The sequence below is a fragment of the Parasteatoda tepidariorum genome, chromosome 8 (genome assembly GCF_982258835.1).
Source record: "Parasteatoda tepidariorum strain Cologne lab strain chromosome 8, Ptep-v5.0, whole genome shotgun sequence".
NCBI classification, from domain to species: Eukaryota; Metazoa; Arthropoda; class Arachnida; order Araneae; family Theridiidae; genus Parasteatoda; species Parasteatoda tepidariorum.
In genome coordinates, this window is record NC_141762.1 from 83,746,163 (window position 1) to 83,765,256 (window position 19,094).

Sequence of the window (19,094 nt, forward strand, 5' to 3'; positions counted from 1 at the left end):
TAATAACTTATTTGTCAGAAATAATACCAAAGTTAATTTTTAGGGATTTTAATGACATGTTTAAAACGGTATTTGTCCTAATTACTTTGCTGCAATTACTTTAACTAGTAATTAGACCAATCACTTATGGTTTTTATAAATTTTATAATTATCGATACTCTTCAGAATTTTATAAAACGGCAACTTTATTTGCAATAGTCTGTTTTCTAAACTGAGTAAAATGCATGGTCAAAGCAACTAAAATATGGTTAAAAATTACCTCGTGTCTGACTCTATGGATACGCCAGCAACACTGTTGGAAATTTCTCGGAAAAATGGTTAAATAACAATTTATTGAATGGTTATTTTACCGTATTTAATCAAAACAGTCAAATAACCATAAATAAAATGGCAATCAAACTGTTAAGTTTGAGAAAAACTGTTTATTAACCACTTTCACCTAATATGATTAAACAACCAGAATTTTATCGCACTAACTAGAACCACCTAAAGAAGCTACCTAGTTCTTTACAACTGCGTACATATCATAGCCGAGTAGGCTTATTTGTCAATCTCATGACCGGCTGAACTGGAGTTCGAGTCCTAGTGTTGACACCACAACAATTCCTCCATTCCTTTCAACACATGAAGAATTTCCAGTTTCCGGCACTCTTCAATGCCTATTACATTACGAAAAGACGAGCTCCTATGTCCAGTTAAATAAAAAAAAATTTTACGTTTTTGAAAAATGCTATTTGTGAATGGCTAAAAACCGTATAGTTTTGCATTTATGGTATTATAACCATACTTTTTGTAAATGGTTTCAAGACCATAAAGGAAAAAAATGTTCTTTACCGTAAACTTTACGGTTAATCGGATGGACAGACAGCTGCCTGTTATTTTACCATATTTTTAGAATGAAAACTTTAACAGTGAAGATCAGTATTTTTTCGAAGCCATTTGGTAATTAATACGTGATTTGGTTTATAATACGTGATAACTTTTCGCAATAGTGAAAAATTTGATAATTTCCTCATGATACCTTACGGCATGTCATTAAAACCGTTTTTTTTTCGGGGGGGGGGGGGTAAATTTACTTTATGGTTTTGTACTTTTATGAAGCGTGTAGTATTATGGACCACAATTTTGAAAGTCAGTATTTCCCGTAAGCAATCACCATATGAAAAGAAAAATCCCCAAATTAATGGCTTAAGAACTATCCTCATTTTATTAACCAGAATTAAATTATTTTTTTACCAGAAATATTGCTACTATACAGTACGGTAAATTTATCAGAATATTTTTATCTATGTAGATATCGGTACCTTGAACTATAACACGTTGCGAATTTTCCATGATTTTATATATGGTGTTAAGTTTATCCATATCACCGTACAAGTTGAAACTTAATATCGTGTAATTATAAAAATATGGTTCAGCTTAGCACGCTATTAAGGTTGATGAAAATTTGAACTTTATTTTAGCTCAACATGCTTCAAAATTTTTAACAATGCACTTCTATCCTGATAGGATTGGACGTACCTTATTTTTTTAGAACAAAAGTGTTCGAAGAAACTCAGTAAAACTGTATAAAATTTGCACTCAGCCTTTGCATTAAAATGCTACACAGCGAACACAATTTGGTGTTTTCTTCAAAAAGAAAACCCATAGTCTCCACTAATCTTATTGTAGAAAAAATAAACAAAGAGAAAATGCATGAGTAGAATACTTAATCCTTTTTTCTCACCACAAAGAGCTGTGAAATATACTTTAACAACGGTTTTATTTGTTTGCTTTTTCCTTGACTTCCGATTGTTTTCAGTTTCTTTCTGTACTTTTTTTTGTGAACGGAAGTGAATTTTTTTTCAATAGTTCCCCTTAAAAAATAAAAAATAAATCGGATTTCTTTTTTTGTTTCCATCGAAAACGTATAAATTTGCATTGTCTTAAATTAAAATAAAGCATTAGACTCAATTATATGTTTCGTTATTTTATTTAAATTGTAATCGCTATTGTCTTTTTTTAATCTACGGATTTACAGTCGAATTATAATTCATTAAAAATGTGTAATAGAAAAACATTTGAGAAATGTGTAAACAGAAAATGAAATTGAGAGTTAAATTTTTTTTTGTTTTTTAAGGAGATCGAGGACACATTATAAATCTCGGGTTTTAACGTATTGACTTAAAATACGTTTTTACATTTTCTTCTTAAATCATTTACACTAAAAAATTAACATATTAAAATTTTAGCTTAAATAATTAATTATATTTCTCTGAAAGGAAAAAAAAACATAAAAGCTACTTTTTATAGCATTTTTCTAATTGGGAACGTAAAGACACTTCTGAAAAACATTTAACGTGTTTTATTTTACAGCATAACTGCAAATGTTACAAATTAAAACATAATTTTATGAACATTTACCATTTAAATAAATTGAGTAGAACTGTACTTTTCTCGTCTTTCTTTCGCTAAACTGTTTTAAAACTTTGTTTTTTAACCTTTTGCTTTATAGTATTTAATTTATTTCCTTTATTTCAAAATGCCTATATTACCTGAATTAATTAAGCATCATATAATAATTTAGCAATTATTTTATGTTTCTCTTAAGCGAATTAATACCACATTCCCACTAAGTTTGCCTTTAAATACGTGAAGATTTTTTCTACTAAATTACCGTTGATTTTCAAATAAATCATTTGTTAGAAACACGTTTTAAAAGAAATATTATAAGTAAAAAAGCGTGCGTCATCAAGAAAATTTAATTTGAAGAATTTGGTGACGAGTAACACAAGTGCTACCTCGTATTGTTGTTTATTGAAATTAGATGATATAGCGAATATAAAGTAATTAAATAGTCAAATAGGCGCAATAAACTATTTTTTAACCCAATAGAGCTATGAGCTAACACTTATTAAATGCAAATTATATGTTATATAAACTACATTAAGTTAGCTAATTTCCAATACAACTAAATCAAACATGAACACTTAATAAGCAATAAGTTTTGAAAACGGAAAAAGAAAATGTTATTTGAATTTGTTTATTTTTGAAAGAACTTTGATTTTAAACCCATGAAACCTAACATTAATTACAAATATTACAACGTTGACGATAATGCTCAATAAAGTGATAATTTATTTATTTAAAAAACAGGGAACGGTATATTTTTGACGCAAAAAAAGCAATACAAATCTGTCAAATTCTAAAAAGATGTTATATGCTAAAAATTACAATCTTTCATTTGCATTTATATGGCATTTTAAATTAGTAAGGGATGGGCACATATTTTGTGCTACAATGTGTATCATACCCTAGTGTAATTGCAAATTTTAGAATTATTAAATAACAAACATGGTGGCTAGTAGCAAGTAGTGCAACAAACAAGCAAAAAAACATTCTAGGTGTTTTTCATCCCAAAAAAGTATTTTTGAATTCTTGTTCAGAGGAACACTTAGTGGAACACCACCTTGGTATTAAGCGGTTGTCACCATTGTTGGTGTTCAGAAAAATAGTTTTTTTACAGAGTGTCTTAAAAAGCGTGATAAAATTTGGGAGGTAGGTAAAATTAGGTAAATTTATCATGATACCTTAGAGCACGGCAAAAAAAAACCATTTATTCGGTTAAATTTACTTTCCAGATTTGCACTTACTAAAGTTTAGTAATAAAAGCAATAACTTTTAAAACCAAGCTTTCCAGGAAGCTGTTACCATATGCAGTAATAACTACTAATCGAATGGTTTAAATATCATACATTTCGGTTTTATTATTATTTTTTAATTTTTTTAACCTAGTCAAAATGGTTTTTATCTCAATTAAAAATGTCTTTACCTTGCCTTGCCAACCTATAAATTCTTTTCCGGGCAGCATGAAAATGTTAATGTGCAAAAAATGAATTATTATTTCTACACCTGCAAATAACAGACAAAATATGTTAACGCTAAGAAGCACCGCGTTTTATTGTGAGAAACTGCTTTTAGATATTTTGTTCCATAATTTTTTTTCATATTTCAAATTAGATATTGCCATTCAAAGCAAACTAATTTGATTTATGTCAGTCCTAAAAAAATCAAAAATAACATATGAAAAGTGTTTAAGTAAACTACATAGTTGCTGAGCTAAAATTTCATTGTCGCATTCTAAGAGTGGAATATACTTTGCTTTTCCAATTCTGCGGTGCTTAATTTTTTTTTTTTTTTAGACTTTTGGTGAACCTGCATTAAGAAAGTCACATTATTCTATTCAAAAAAGTTTTCCTGCAAGAAAAACCTCAAGAATGTTAAGAAGACAAAAATCATTTGTAAAGATTTTTAATTCTCTTCTTTGTACTATAAAAATGTTAATTAAAACACTTTAAATAACTTTGAATTATATTTCAAAGCCCACAACTGAAAAAATTAAGTTAAGCTACTCAAAATCTCTTTCTTAAATTTTAAAAATTTTTGTAAGAAAACGTTTTGTTAAAAATAGAACATTAATATGTCTCTACCTTTTTTTCTATAAATAATAAAGTTTGTAACATACGAAGATGACGTAATTTAATAAAGCTACAAAAATGTTCAATTGCAAAGGCAACCAATTTAATGAAGTAGTTACAAGAAGATAATTCCATCTTCTATTTTTCTTAAAGCAAAGAATGTCCTTTTAAAAGTAATTCTGAAAATTGAGGTTGCCGTTTCTGTCTCACTTCAAATACAAACTCAAAAATTTATTTTCTTTGTGAAATCCAGACATTACAAAATTAAATCTGAAAATAAGTAACTAATTATTACAAATATAATAAATAATTAAATATCTTACAGTTGCTATATAATCCTCGCAGCGTCAACAATGTAAAACTATCCATGCCATAGTTTATATAATCTTTGCACTTAATGTTTATAATTGAGTTACAAATAGTCTGACTCGAGACAATTACATTTGTTTTCATGTTAAAATATTATTTCAGACGTACTTAAATTAATTTTATCACATCTCTTATAACAAGTTATACTTTTAATTTCTCAATAATATTCTCGCTTATTAAAATTTATTTCATCTTCACCCGAGCTCTTTTCTTAAAAGAAGTATTGTTTTAATCTCTCCTACCTTTAAATAATTATTATTTGTAATTGATTTTTTTTTTCATTTTTTGCCAATGATATAATTTCTAATTTAGAAATACAATTTTCTCTGTGCCACCCTAGAGAATCATAGAGGCAAGGAGATATTGCCATTAAGCAAGATTTAATTTATTAAAAGTTAAGGAAATGAGCCGCTTCAAGAATTATTTTTAAATCTCCGTTGACTTGACATAATAACTCCATGTGATATTTTGAGAGCAACAGATATTTTTTTCTTCTGAATGTTAAAAAAGGGGAATTTCTTTCTAAATTACTTACTTATTTATTGCATAGTTACTTTAATAATTTTCCACGCGTCTTCAATGATACAGAACAGTCACAACTAGTATTGTACTAGTATTGTACAAATTTGACAAAGACAAATTTGACTCTATAGTTGTACAATACTTTTGCTAAAAACTGTTCCAGTTTCCGTAATTCTGGCTAATAGCTTTATTAATTTTTCTTTATTCTGGTTACGCAAATACTTGCAAATTGAAATTATTTTATTATTTATGCGTAGCATTAACTCTTCCATATATTGTGCTACATATCAGTTTCAAGCCGTTGAATATCAATTACCCTAGTTACACATTTATTTTATGAGAACTAAGGAATACATATTTCAGCTGTCGAAAATTATTCTGGGGAACTTTTTTTCTGTTGCATGAGATTTTTAACAGATCTAGGATACTTTTACGCTGCAGATTTCAAATCTGCTATCTTTTTCTCTCTCCAAGAAACAGTTTTTTTAAATGGAATTTTTAGTCCATTTTTTTTCCAAAATTTACAAGTTCAAAAAGTTTATGTATCGCAATGGGTCACACAAATGTTGCTAAAAACTTTGAGGGAAGTTAGAGCACATCATCAGGATTAAAATTGCATTGAAACTCATGCCCAAAAATACTGTCAAGCTCCGCAAGGGGCATTTCTCTATCATGAACTGTTTCTTAGTGCGCTTCTGAACAGGTCCAAATAGAGAAACGGCCCTATTCACGCTTGACGACATTTCCGGACATGGGTTTCTAGGCAATTTTAAAACAGATAATGCACCCTGACTCCCTTTGAAGTTTGCCACACTTTTACTGTCACGCACTTATTATATATCACGCTTTTAAACTTGTATATTTCGACACATAAATGGACAAAAAATGTCAAATAAAAAATCTGTATCCTTCCCGAGAAAAACTAACTTAAAATCCTCGTACCCAAACTTGGCAAGCTCAAGTATTTGACTAAAATCAATATACAATTTGTTACCAACTGTTATTTAACAAAACGCCATAATAAGCATTGATAAAATTCGCTTCTCTATTCGTAAGTGTAAGTTAAAATATCATAACATGATACAATTTTATGTACTTCATAACTGTTGTGTTTCCAAATATTAAACAGTTCAGGCAAATTAACACTGTTTTCAAGGGTACGTATTGTTAAAATACATTTAACATTTATGTTGCATTTACATTAAATACAAATATATATCACAATATCATAGATTATTCATCTACATAAACGCTTGACTTAAATTTAGGTGAATATGTTGATTAAAGAGTTCAACAAAGTCACCGAATCTTGACAAAATGTTTAATACAGTTTTAAGCAGCTCGCAACGTTGTTTATAGAATTTAGATTACAGAAACTTGGTCCAGGTTAAATCCATTACTCGTCAGTAACTCACCCCTTTCTGTGCACTGTTGTGAAGCGGATTTAATGATGGATGGTAGAGTTTAGAAATCCTGCAAGAGTCATTAGCGGTTACACGAAGTGAAGTCAGCAGAGACGTTTCTATTAGGAGAGACTGATTTTAACTTATTTTCTAAGCCAGAATCTTTACGTTTCTAACATCTCTGTGGACAGCCTGTTATCTAAAAGATTTCTAAGCTTAAATTAATTATTATGGTGTAAATCAAATTAATTTAATGACTCGGAACGTATTGGTGATGAAATGACTTTCGAGTTGTGATAACTGATGTATTTGCGTGCAATATTTAATGCTTGATATTTATCAGCTATACAAACAAGCTTTCGCGAACTAAGGAATTCAATTAATTTACAAAGCCAAATCAGCAGAGCAACCACAGCCAGTGGAGCAGAGACATGCTCTTTATATCATGGCATGTAATAAATTGTCATAAAATTGATAAAAAATTATTGACTATAATACGGTAAGCAATTATTGACTATTCATAACGATACATACATTAAAAGCTAACATGTGTTTAAGATTTATGTTTTGATAACATTTATAAATGCATATCGCAAGATCATAGACTATTAATATCTGAAATATTCGATGCAAATACGGGAGACAGTGTTGTAGATTAGTAAAAGCATAGGATTCAGTTTCAAGCAGCTGGAAACATTGCTCTTGAGTTTTTATTACGTAAACTTGGCCCAGGTCAGATACATTACCTTTCAGCAACTTAGACTTTCTAAGCACTCTTTTAAAGCCATTCGACCAATTGACTGATTAAAGCCGATTAATTACAGAATTCAAATATCTAACAAGAGCCAACAGAGATCGCACGAAGAAGTCAGTAGAGAAAGCTCTATTAGGAGGACTGATTTCAACTTATTTTCCAAGCCATAATTTTTACGTTTCGAATTTGCATGTAGTCTCTGTGGTCAGCCAGTGATCTGAAATATTTTTAAACTTCATTACTGTGATACACTCAAATTAATTTAATGATTCAGAAAGTATTGATGCTGAGGCGATTTAATAATTGTGATCATTATATGTTTGAGCGTTATATTTAATGATTGATATTTGTCAGTTATCCAAACGAGTTTAAGAGAACTAAAAAATTCAATCCATTTGATAAACCAAGACCAAATATTTGGTACCTTACGGAGATGCATTTTATGTCCTCATATATAATAGATTCTCATATTAAAGGCTCTGATAAATAATTATAGACTATTCATAATATATATCATAATCATATACATATCTTGAAAGCTTAGTTGCCATTATCATTTATGTTTTGATTACTTAAAAATTTCATAAATATATGTCGCTAGACCATAGATTATTAATGTGCAAAACATTTGATGCAAATCCGAGTGAACATGCTGCATACTGGTTATAAAGGATCTCGAAAGAAATATCGAATACAGTTGTCAGAAGTTGGAAAAATTGTTTATTGAGTTTAGATTACTGAAAGTTGGCCCAGGTCAAACACATTATCTTTTAGCAACTCACTATATCTGAGTACTGTTTTAAAGCCACTTGACCAATTGATTGATTGAAGCCGGTAGATCACAGAGTTAAAAAATCTCGTAATAGTCATAAGATATCAGCTGAAATGAAGCCAGTAAAAACGTTTCTGTTAAGGAAACAGGCTTTAACTTGTTTCCTAAATCAGATTTTTTTTATTTTGAATCTACGTATAGTGTTTTGGAACTCAAAATTATCTTAATGCTTCTTAGGATTAAATAAATTGTTGTAGTGTAAATCAAATTATAATATTGGTTCAAAATTATTTCCAAACGGATACCCTATGAATAAAGGAGACTCTTTTGTTTGCTGACTTCTTTATTGATTCCATGATTTTTATCAGCTGCATAAATATGTCTTGCTCTTTGAAATATCCAATACAAATAATGATATAAATCCTAAAACTCTAGTTCCTTTTTTGTAAACCAATTCAAAAGTTGGGGACTGAATATTTTTTTGTAGAAAAACCTGGTACATGCTGATGTGCTTCTTAGAGTAGGTTTTTTTTTTTAAATTTCTTTTAAGATTTTTTATTATTTTTTTTTCTTTGGTGTATTGAGAAACTACAAATTTCTAACATTTTTTTAAAAATTAAATTAGGAATAAAATCTATCAAATAATAATTCTACTTTTTCCAATGGATTCAATTTTTTAAATTGATGTGTTTCATTTTCTTAAAGTTTCAATTTATCCCGAAGAAAATAAAAAGTTTTGGGTTAAACATATAATAATGCCAACTAGTGCATCACACCATCATACACCATTTTTATTTTTTGGATAAGCAACAATGAGGGAGAAACTTTTTGTTTATATTTTGCATGTATATAAAAACAAAGGAAAACTTTAAAATTAAGATGTAAGCAATGATAGGAATGCACGGTTCTAGCCTCGGTGTTTGAACTGCTTTTGAATGATGGGATAAAGCTATTCCAGGCAACAAAAAATAATCTGTGTGCAACTCTGACCACATAGACACGATCATGCTAATAATCACAAAATTGAAGAGCCTAAACTAGCTGTAGGGAGTGCTTCACTCTACTGCCTAGCAGTCAGAAATTTACAAAACAAACTATGTTGTTGATCACGAAAATATGGAGCCTAATCTAGCTTTTACTAAACAAACTGTGTTGTTGATCACAAAGTTTTGAAGTCTAAGCTAGCTGTCAGAAGTGATTTACTCTACTGCCTAGCCAATTACAGTTATCGGAAATTTAAGAAACAAACTGTCACTCTGTATGCCAAAATTTCTTCTAACATTATTCTTCACTTTTGAGAAATTTGAAAACCATGCCCTTTCGTTGCAGCATTCTCACCGATAGCACTGTGAGAAAGGGGGACTGCTTTACTTTCATATTGGTTTCTGTTACTGATGAAAAGGTGAGCATATTTTAAGAAATTAAGGCCTTAATCAACATATTAAGATTTCTTAATAAACTAATGCACTCAAATAAACTTTTAAGAAGGAGAAAATGAAACTAACTCTTTTAAAATTATCTGGTTATGCATATATTATTTGTTACCGTATTGGACTGTCTTAAAATTATAAATGAGGAATTTTAAACAACAAACTCAAATGTTCTAATTAACGTGGGCGTAACTGTTTGCAAAGATTTGGCTCAATTGTCAAAAACTGTCCCTTGTGAAAAAAGAAATTATCCTTCACATACAGCGCCTTCATTTGAGAACATTAGAATATAATCTGAATTCAGCGAAGCTGCACCACGACTAGATATGAATTTCATTATATGTCCAACCGCTTAGACTAGATATCAAATGGTTGGACATATGATGAAAACAATTAGATATACATAAAGGAAATTAATCTTTACAAAATGCGATTAATATTAATAATAAAGCATAATATTTACAATGCTATATGCATATTTACAAGTTATCTAATATCGTAAGTCAGTAAAGACTTAACGAATGAAAGGAGAGGGGGATCGTCAATAAGTTAACAGCTAAGCCATTGGCTCCTAGAAGGTGATGGTCCAGGCGTCATGGTTATTACCACTCGTTTCTGGACTGATCGTAACAATGAAACTATCAGTTAATTGACCTCAGGGCAGTGAACCAGCGGACTCCTTGTTTGATAACGTGCCTGGAATCCACTTAATTTCTCTTTTTGTAAATAAATATTGATTTCATCATGCAAATTATCCCATCGAAGCCGTAGTTGTAAGTACACTTATTTCAATATCCAAACTAGAAATTTTTACTTTATGCGATAGATTAGATTTCCCGAGAAAAATAAAAACAATGTATAATGATACGAAATATTTAAAAACTACAAGTTACTTGTAACATACACGAGAACTATTTGTAGTTATTACAGGTTTTCTAATCCTTTCTGAGACAGTAAACTTCGATCAAAAATTCTAGTCAGGCAGGACATCAGCAATTGCGAAATACTTTAGATGTTCGTCGTTAAAATAATAGTGAATGCTGAACGCTTAAAAACAATTAGTTTTACATTTTTAGTGGTTAATAAAATCTGTCGAAATAGTGTTGCCAGGGAGGTTACACTGTACTAGTTAAGCTAAAAGATGCTCAAGCTGAAATTATCCACTAGAAAAATGCCAAGAGTAAATGCAGTGGAAAAAATTTGGTAAACATTTATGTAGTTAGTATAGAAAATTAGCAATAGCAATATTTTTTTATTGCTTCATATAAAAACATACGTCTAAATAACTTTTACAATTGCTCGATTACTTCTTAGCGTAAGTGATACTCAGTTTAAAAAATGACCGGAAATAAAAACTCAATGACGGAAAGCCATTTGAAATAAGAGCTATCCTATAAATTGATTCCCATATTTCAGTTGGCCTCACTTTTTTTTTACTATAGAGTGGCTATGAAAAGTTCCTCACCACTCGTCTCAAAAGTTTTGAAAGCTCTTTTCTCGGAGCCACACCATCATTTACCAAATCCCCGATCGCAAAATGTCAGTCCACAACTATAAAATACGAGAAACCCCTCAAAAAATGTGTGCAGCAGGGGGCGTCAGATGAGAAAGGTGAAAGGAAAGTTCTGGAAGAAAAAAAGAAAGGCAATTTACACTTCAAGGTTTTTTTTCACTCTTTTATCTTTTCAAATTCGAACACTGGTCCCTAAGGAGGGCACTCCAGTCGAAAGAGTTGACATCTTTAAAAATGAAGAAGCTGAAATAAATCCAAGAGGGACCTGACGATACGAATCCTTAAAACAGATGATAACTGTCCAAATGCTTGTCTGCAGGCATACTTAAACGTCCCACGTTCCTATAAAAGAATTTATTTTCCTTACTCGACAAGTGATTGCTTCCCTTTCTTTTGTATTTCGATCATCAATCAAAATATAATCGATTAAAAAGTTCTAAATTAACTCATATCTCGTAAATTAATATTTCAAAAGAGTTCAATACTTCCAAGAGTTCAATTAACCCATTTTATGCCAAAGGGGCGTAAACGCACCATTCTAATATTTTTTTATTATCACTTTGAAGTATATTTTTATAAAATTTATTTTGTTCTACTTTCAAGGTTTCTGAAGAGATCTTTAAAATATTAGTAGTACATTTCGGGTAAACACTTCCTGTTGAGAAATTTTTACTTAAGTTACTTAACTTAAGACGGTTACAGACGAATTAGACATTTTATAAAATCCTGAAGTTTAATCAAAAGTTAATAAATCCACATCCTGGTACAAATACAAGTCAATAATAGATCTTTTTCCATAGTTGCATGTAAAATTAGATACTTAAATGTATTTGAAATTTCTGTTAAAATCCTGTGATTAAAGCTATCCATTTCAATACATCGAATCGAAAAAACTTAAGGATTAAATTATGTGTAATAACTTAGGAAATTAGAGATGTTTAGAAAATACAATATATAGGGGAGAGTCGGGTAGCCCCGCCCAGCGGGTACCCCCACCCACTGTCAATTTCATATGTATAGAATATTTTTTCAAGTCAATGGGCCATCGGACATTAATTGTTATATTACAAAAAGATTGTTTTCAAAGTTTCAAGTATTTATGCAGCTGGTAACATGGTAAACAATAGTTTTGAAAATATGTTGAATACAGTAGTCATGAACTTAAGAAAAATTGGTTGAATGTTTCGATTAAACTTCATTTTAATACTAAAAAAATAATTTTTTCCATACATACAGCATTAAAGTATGTAGTCTTAAGTTTAATTTGCACAAAGAAAGAAGTTTGTATGTAAAAAATTGCTCGAGTAATTACAAATTTACATAAATATTGGATTTCGGGTAGCCCCGCTCACATGAATGTCGGGTATCACCGCCCAATTTTATTTCGTCGATAAATGTACGGTTGCAAAGATTATTATTTTATTGCTTCAAATTTGAATGTTATATGCATTTTTAACAACAAATATATGTTTTAATATTATATGAAACATAAATTTATAAATTTAAAAATGAAAAATTAAATATTTTTAAAATGTAATTGATATATCCAAATTAAATTTAATATCAAGAAATCATAAATATTATGATAAGCTATTTGCTTATTTATTTATTTTCACTTATTTGTGAACGAATCAATCTACAGAAGCATTTGAATGCAATCAAAATACAAAGTGAATTTGTAATTTTATAAGAAGTATTTTATACTAAGTTTATAAGAAGAGATCACCCAAATAAGTTCATATTGAAAAACAACTATTGTTATTAATTATTGTTTCTTAAATTAAATTATTTTCGTTAAATATTTAATGTAAACACATATTAATATTATAATATATTAATATTATAATATATTAATATAGATTAATAATGATAAAAAGTATGACATTTGTTGTTATTAAATGATAGAATTCACTAAAAGTATATAAATATGTAATGAATAAAATAATTTTGTGATAAAAATGATAAATGAGGTTTATCTATTGTCAATACATTGGTCATTCTCATTTACACCTGAAAAAAATAGCCGAAAAACACAATTTTTGTAACTGGGCGGGGCTACCCGACACATTTTGAAAAGAGCTGAGAAACATGTTTTTTTAAATTTCTATTTTTTTAAGTTTAACTATTCTTTTTTTGGTTTATTCTTTTTGCATTATTTAATTAGATGATAAAACAATAGAAACATACAAAAATGTTGATTATTATTCAGTATTATACAGAAATATAAGCAATACTCCTTAAGTGAGCGGGGCTACCCGACTCTCCCCTATGCAATATATCTTGAAAATAGTTTTGAAAATATAATGAAAGAAAATTTTTATTTCTGATATGTTATTTTTTTTGTAGAATGCTGATCATAAATTTAGATATTTATTTATATTTAAATATATATTTTATTCGAAATGTTAAAAAAAAATTATAATTTTAGGACATATATGTGTTTATTAGGTATGTTAGAATTATGAATTTTCCGAAGTTGCTCAAAATTTTAGGAACTATCATTTAAATTTACTGATATATCTTGTACATTTAATAAATTAACAGTACAAAAAATAATGAAGTGATTACTTTTGCAATAATTTAAGAAATATCCCTCTGATTCCGAACACAAATAATAGTTTTTGAGCATGAAGAGATAAACATTAGTTATTCAGACCTTATGCTCAATATACCTTTTTTTTAAAACAATAATTATCTCTTTGGAATTTTAGTTAAGCAATATAAATCTTAAAATATTAAATCTAATCTAAGAATGAAACTGATTTACAAATTCAGAAGAAAAGAAACAAAATAAGTAAATAACATTTAAACTAGTAAAACAAAATGGCAAAGCGCTTAAAGCAGCTAAAACCAAATTTGTTTTATTTTAATTTAGAAAGTTAGAAATACTAATCTAGCAGAAAACGAAAAAAAAATTAAAAGATATGTGTGTTAGCACGACAGCACTTCATTAGGGCACACACTGCCTGCCTACACACAGTAGCCTTTCTGTTGTCAGTGCTGCGTCTGTTGCCATTATGGAGTCTCGAGGCACTGTCAGTTGTTGGTATTACCACTGACAACAGAAAGACTCATGTGTGTTGGCAGCCAGTGGGTCCGTTGATGAAACGATGTCTTGCTAACACACATATCTCAATTTTTTTTTCATTTTATGCTAGATTAGTATTTTTGACTTTCTAAATCATTCTTTAAATCTAAGGAAAATTAAAATTAAGTTGTCTAACATTCGCAAAGAGGAGCTTAATATAATAGAAATTAAACACGAATTGTATAATTATTTTAGATTTATAACCACCTTACTGAAACCAATCTAATTGCAACTTGTTTCATGGATACGTGATTAAGTTCCATTCAGTGACTACGTGATTCACGTGATTAAATTCCATTAAAATTAAGTTCCATTCAGTTTCAGACCAGTAATGCAGACATTTATAAAGTTAAGGTTGGATGTAGCGTCATACCATTTTCCCCGGGAATCCCATTATGTGTTCAATTTGTGTATTTTTTTTCATTCGATTAGCGTTAGCTTTCATAGCATTCGATTAGCATTAGCATTAGCTTTGGAAAACATAAGCTTTACGCGCACTGGCCAATGAATCAGTAGCTCGGGAGATTCTCTCCCGCTTTGTTCGCACTGTACAAGAGCCTGATTGGAGTATCATGGCGTTAGACTGGTAAGTGATTGCCAGATGTTTCTTTTTTTTCAAAAAAAAAAACTATGAGATACCTGGACATATTGGAAAACCAAACTCATCCTGCAATGTTTCATTTTTACATCGAAGGTTCGGAGGTGACAGTTGCATTATGATGTAACTGTGCATTGAGCCAGAAGCGTTCAAAATAAGTTCAATGAGCATCAATTTGACCTCTAATACTTTCCTTGTACATCAATATCGCAAAACCTGAATAGTAACCTAATAAAAATGCTCGGGACACGTTGCAGAGGCATATCCGTCGACAATATCTTCTTTCATCTAACTTACAGGACCAAAGCGTGTATGTAACCAAACTAGCTATTGCAAGGTATTCTCTGGACATAAATGCACTCCAAAAAGAAATGCACCACTGAAGAATCGATACTCTCACTAATGCGGGCTTTTATCCGTTCAAAAGAAGAACCAAAAAATAAGGTATCAATTTCATTAGCAAGTGTGTGTATTTATTTAAAAGCTGACGAAGGTATGGTTTGTAAGAAATTCACCAAAGGCTTAAAAATCTATTGCAATATTGAGGAAATGCTAGGCCATTTTTAAAGAAAAGTATTAAACTAATTTTGATGTATTGTTCCAATGTAAAGTTACGGATTGTTAAATAGAATTTTAATAAATCCAGATTCGGTAGTATTTATCCAGAATGAAACTTGCCATCTTGTATGATATTTTATTCCATTGCTAAATATCTTATCATTTATTTAACCATGGATGGCTAAAAATTACAGTTTTTATAATTACATTATTTTTACCTCTAAAAACTTAAGTGCTATGTTCAACTTTAAAACATAAGATGTAATGCCAACTCTTAAGTTAATAACTTGAAATGAAATGTAATATTAAATCGTATGATTCAAATTGACATTTTGCAAAAGCTGGAATTAATATATTACACGACGAGAAAAAAAAATTACCAGGATGAAAGCTGCTTTGATAAAAAAGAGTGAAATATGAAGCTATGGTAGAGACAGTAATGACAGCAACACCATAATTAAGACTTGTAACGTCAGGTAAGAGGAATGAACCCTAGATAGGGTGTAACTGACTAAACTGTTCACATAAAAGCTTTTAAAGCAAAAGTAAAGTCGATATATAAAAGAAGCGTTTGAAAAAAACAATGCAAAATATTACGATTTTTAATGACAGCTGGTATTTCACCATACCATTACTCACGTTAGCTAAAATACTGCCTTGATGTAAGGCTTTGTATTTCTTTAATTATTTTTAATGAATTTATCAACAGCAGCAATCAATGAGCTTGCAAAAAGGAAGAATTTGAACCTAAAGTGTAACGAATTATCTATTCAAAACAAAGTGACTTGACGTCACACCTGCTTTTCAGAGCGTTGTTTTAGAAAAGGTATTGGAGTACTTAGTTCTAATATTGAGAGTGATAAGTTTCTATCATTCTGTTCAGATTTTAGCCTATCAAAATGCTGTAGTTAACATTGATATTGGAGAGGCTTTGAAAGTTTTTGAATTGGCTGCAGATGTTTTCGATCTAAAGTTAAACCAGGTAAAAACAAAATTGCTTGCCTCAAAAAATATTATTTGGATCCTCCTAATAATTCCTTAGGCACTGCATTCCTCCAAGTCTTTTGAATCTGTACTTCGTCTTAAAATCTTATGATCAAAAAGTAAACTGTCGAAGTACTATTTCATTTTAAATTAGAAACAGAATTATGTCTATTAGTAAATCCTTTTAGGGGTAAAAATTATTGCTAAATGACTATTAGTTGGCAGAAAAAAATTTCTGTTATTCGAAACTAAATTAGGAATTATTTAGTCTAATCTTGTGCATTGCTAAGACTTGATGAGGCCTATTTTAGTATATTTGAACGGAAAACTGAAGATCTATTCTTAGAGGGAAAAAGAAAATGCTTCTTAGAGAAGACATTATTGTACAGAAGTTTATATATGCTTAAAGAATCCAAGTATTATAACATTTAATAAAATAACTAGAATAAACTAGACTGCTCGTGTTTTTAGAATGCTTTGTAAATCAGCTCGTATTGATAAAACCACAGTTGAAAAAAAGATTTTGGAGTCCTATGGATTAAAAACTGGTAAATCATTGTCCCCAGAGGGAGGCTTGAAAATCGCATCAAAGGAATAATTTGACTTACTCTTGATTTCCACGCCACTTTTGATCAAGAGCATTGTATCTCAAAAGATAAAAACAGTCAACGTTGCTTGCTTTGAACTTTAAAAGATTCAATATTGAAGTTCGCCTTTCATTGCAAATTATATATTATTTGTTCACATCCCTCTGCTCTAGACAACGGTTGCTCTTATTCTCAAACATTTGATGGCTATGCTTGCTTTGCATTCATCTTTCACAAAAAATCGTGTGCAGCGCATTACTCTGATCAAGAAATATTCATATAAACAAAACATTACATTTACTTTCAGTGCTCTCGTGTGGATTGTTTAATCAACGGGATATTTGATGCACTTTTTTCTTAATATACAACTCAAGAAGGTGGCACTGATAACCCCACCCTATTTCTAAAACAGTCAGAAGTTATGAATATTTTAATTAGTATTTTCAAAATTTTCAGTGTTTCGCATTTTTTATTTAACTTTATTTTAATTCATTATATCATACAAAACATAAAACATTATTCGCAGTAACCAATAAGAAATTCCTTTATTCTTATGCGAGAAAACTCCCAGAGCTAACTATTCTCGATACATTGTCTGCCTGACAATAATACACGCTATATTCAGCCCACCATATATGTCTATATATAGATTCAGCAAAACTATATATATTGTTTTATCATCTATCTCTACATCTGCAGAATATAAGTGCTTTTAGCATTCCATCCCTCCAGCTGTTACATTAGTTTCAGAGGGAAAATTGAATATAACAGGAAAGAGCAACGGATACGGTTTTCTCCTGGGAAAAGTACCGCATGGTTTGTTTTCGTTTCTTTGATGCGATCCGCACAGCAACAACAAAAAACTAGTAAATCAGAGTGAGAAATGGGGTACACGAAAGGGAATTTACCAATTTACCGTTTCACAAGCACATTTTATGTCTGATTTCTCCAGAGTGGAAAAATACCTAAATTTAAGGAAAAGCTATCTGAGTGATAAGACTCTGAATTTCTTTTCCCGGAAGACTTTCTTAATTATTGAACTAGAATAATACAGAGTGTTTCTTTCTATAGAATATTATAAACTGGATGTAGTTTGTTGTATTAAGAATAAACCAACACGTGAATTAGGCACTAATGATTTGAAACTATGGGTGGTTCTGAGGAATGTTAACTATTGTTTTTCCTTATTATTATTATATCAATTTGCATTTTAGAGATAATCCAACAACGTTTAATTACATAACAGTTTATGAATTATCTAGATGCTTAGTGTGAAGTCTCTTTGCAATGCCCATTGCAAGCGCTGTATTTTTTGTACCTATTATTAGGAACACGTGTCTGATTATAATACGTTAAAGTTAACTACGTTTGAAAAGCACGGTACTTTGGCATACGTCTTATTGATTTGTATCAGAAGTACGAATTTTAACACAATGTTTTACCAACAAAATTAGAAAATAAGAAGAAGGTAAAAATTGAAACTGGAGCACTCCTATAGTCGATTGAAGCAAATTAAGGAAAGTTGTATTTCCAGAAGCTATGATGGGTTATGAAGAACTTATACCGTTAACTAGCGAATCCATATTCATATGAAAAGAAAAAAAAAAGGCTTTAAACTCTACTTTTGATATCACTTAAAGTATTTTTGTAAGTTAAAGAATATCAAAATGTGCATTAAACAAAGAATTTTCATTTCATTTTAGTCTACGTTTTTTATTGTTTTAGTTATTGAACGAAAATAATATAAAAATAATTAAACAGCCTAAACAGGGAAAACAGGAACTCAATTAATAATATGCCGCAAAATCATTGAAAAATGAAACTGAATGGGAATTGATAAATTAAATTCATTTAATATTTAAATACAGACGAAATGTGTATTATTACCCAGCACTTAATTACACTTAACACTTATATTTTTTGAATTAAACCAACTATCAGTATAATTTGAAGAATCTGATTAAGATTAGCATTGTAATTAAAACTATCAATCATATTAAAATTAAAATCTAACCCAAATCAGACTATTTAATTAATCAAAACTGAACAATTTTAAATA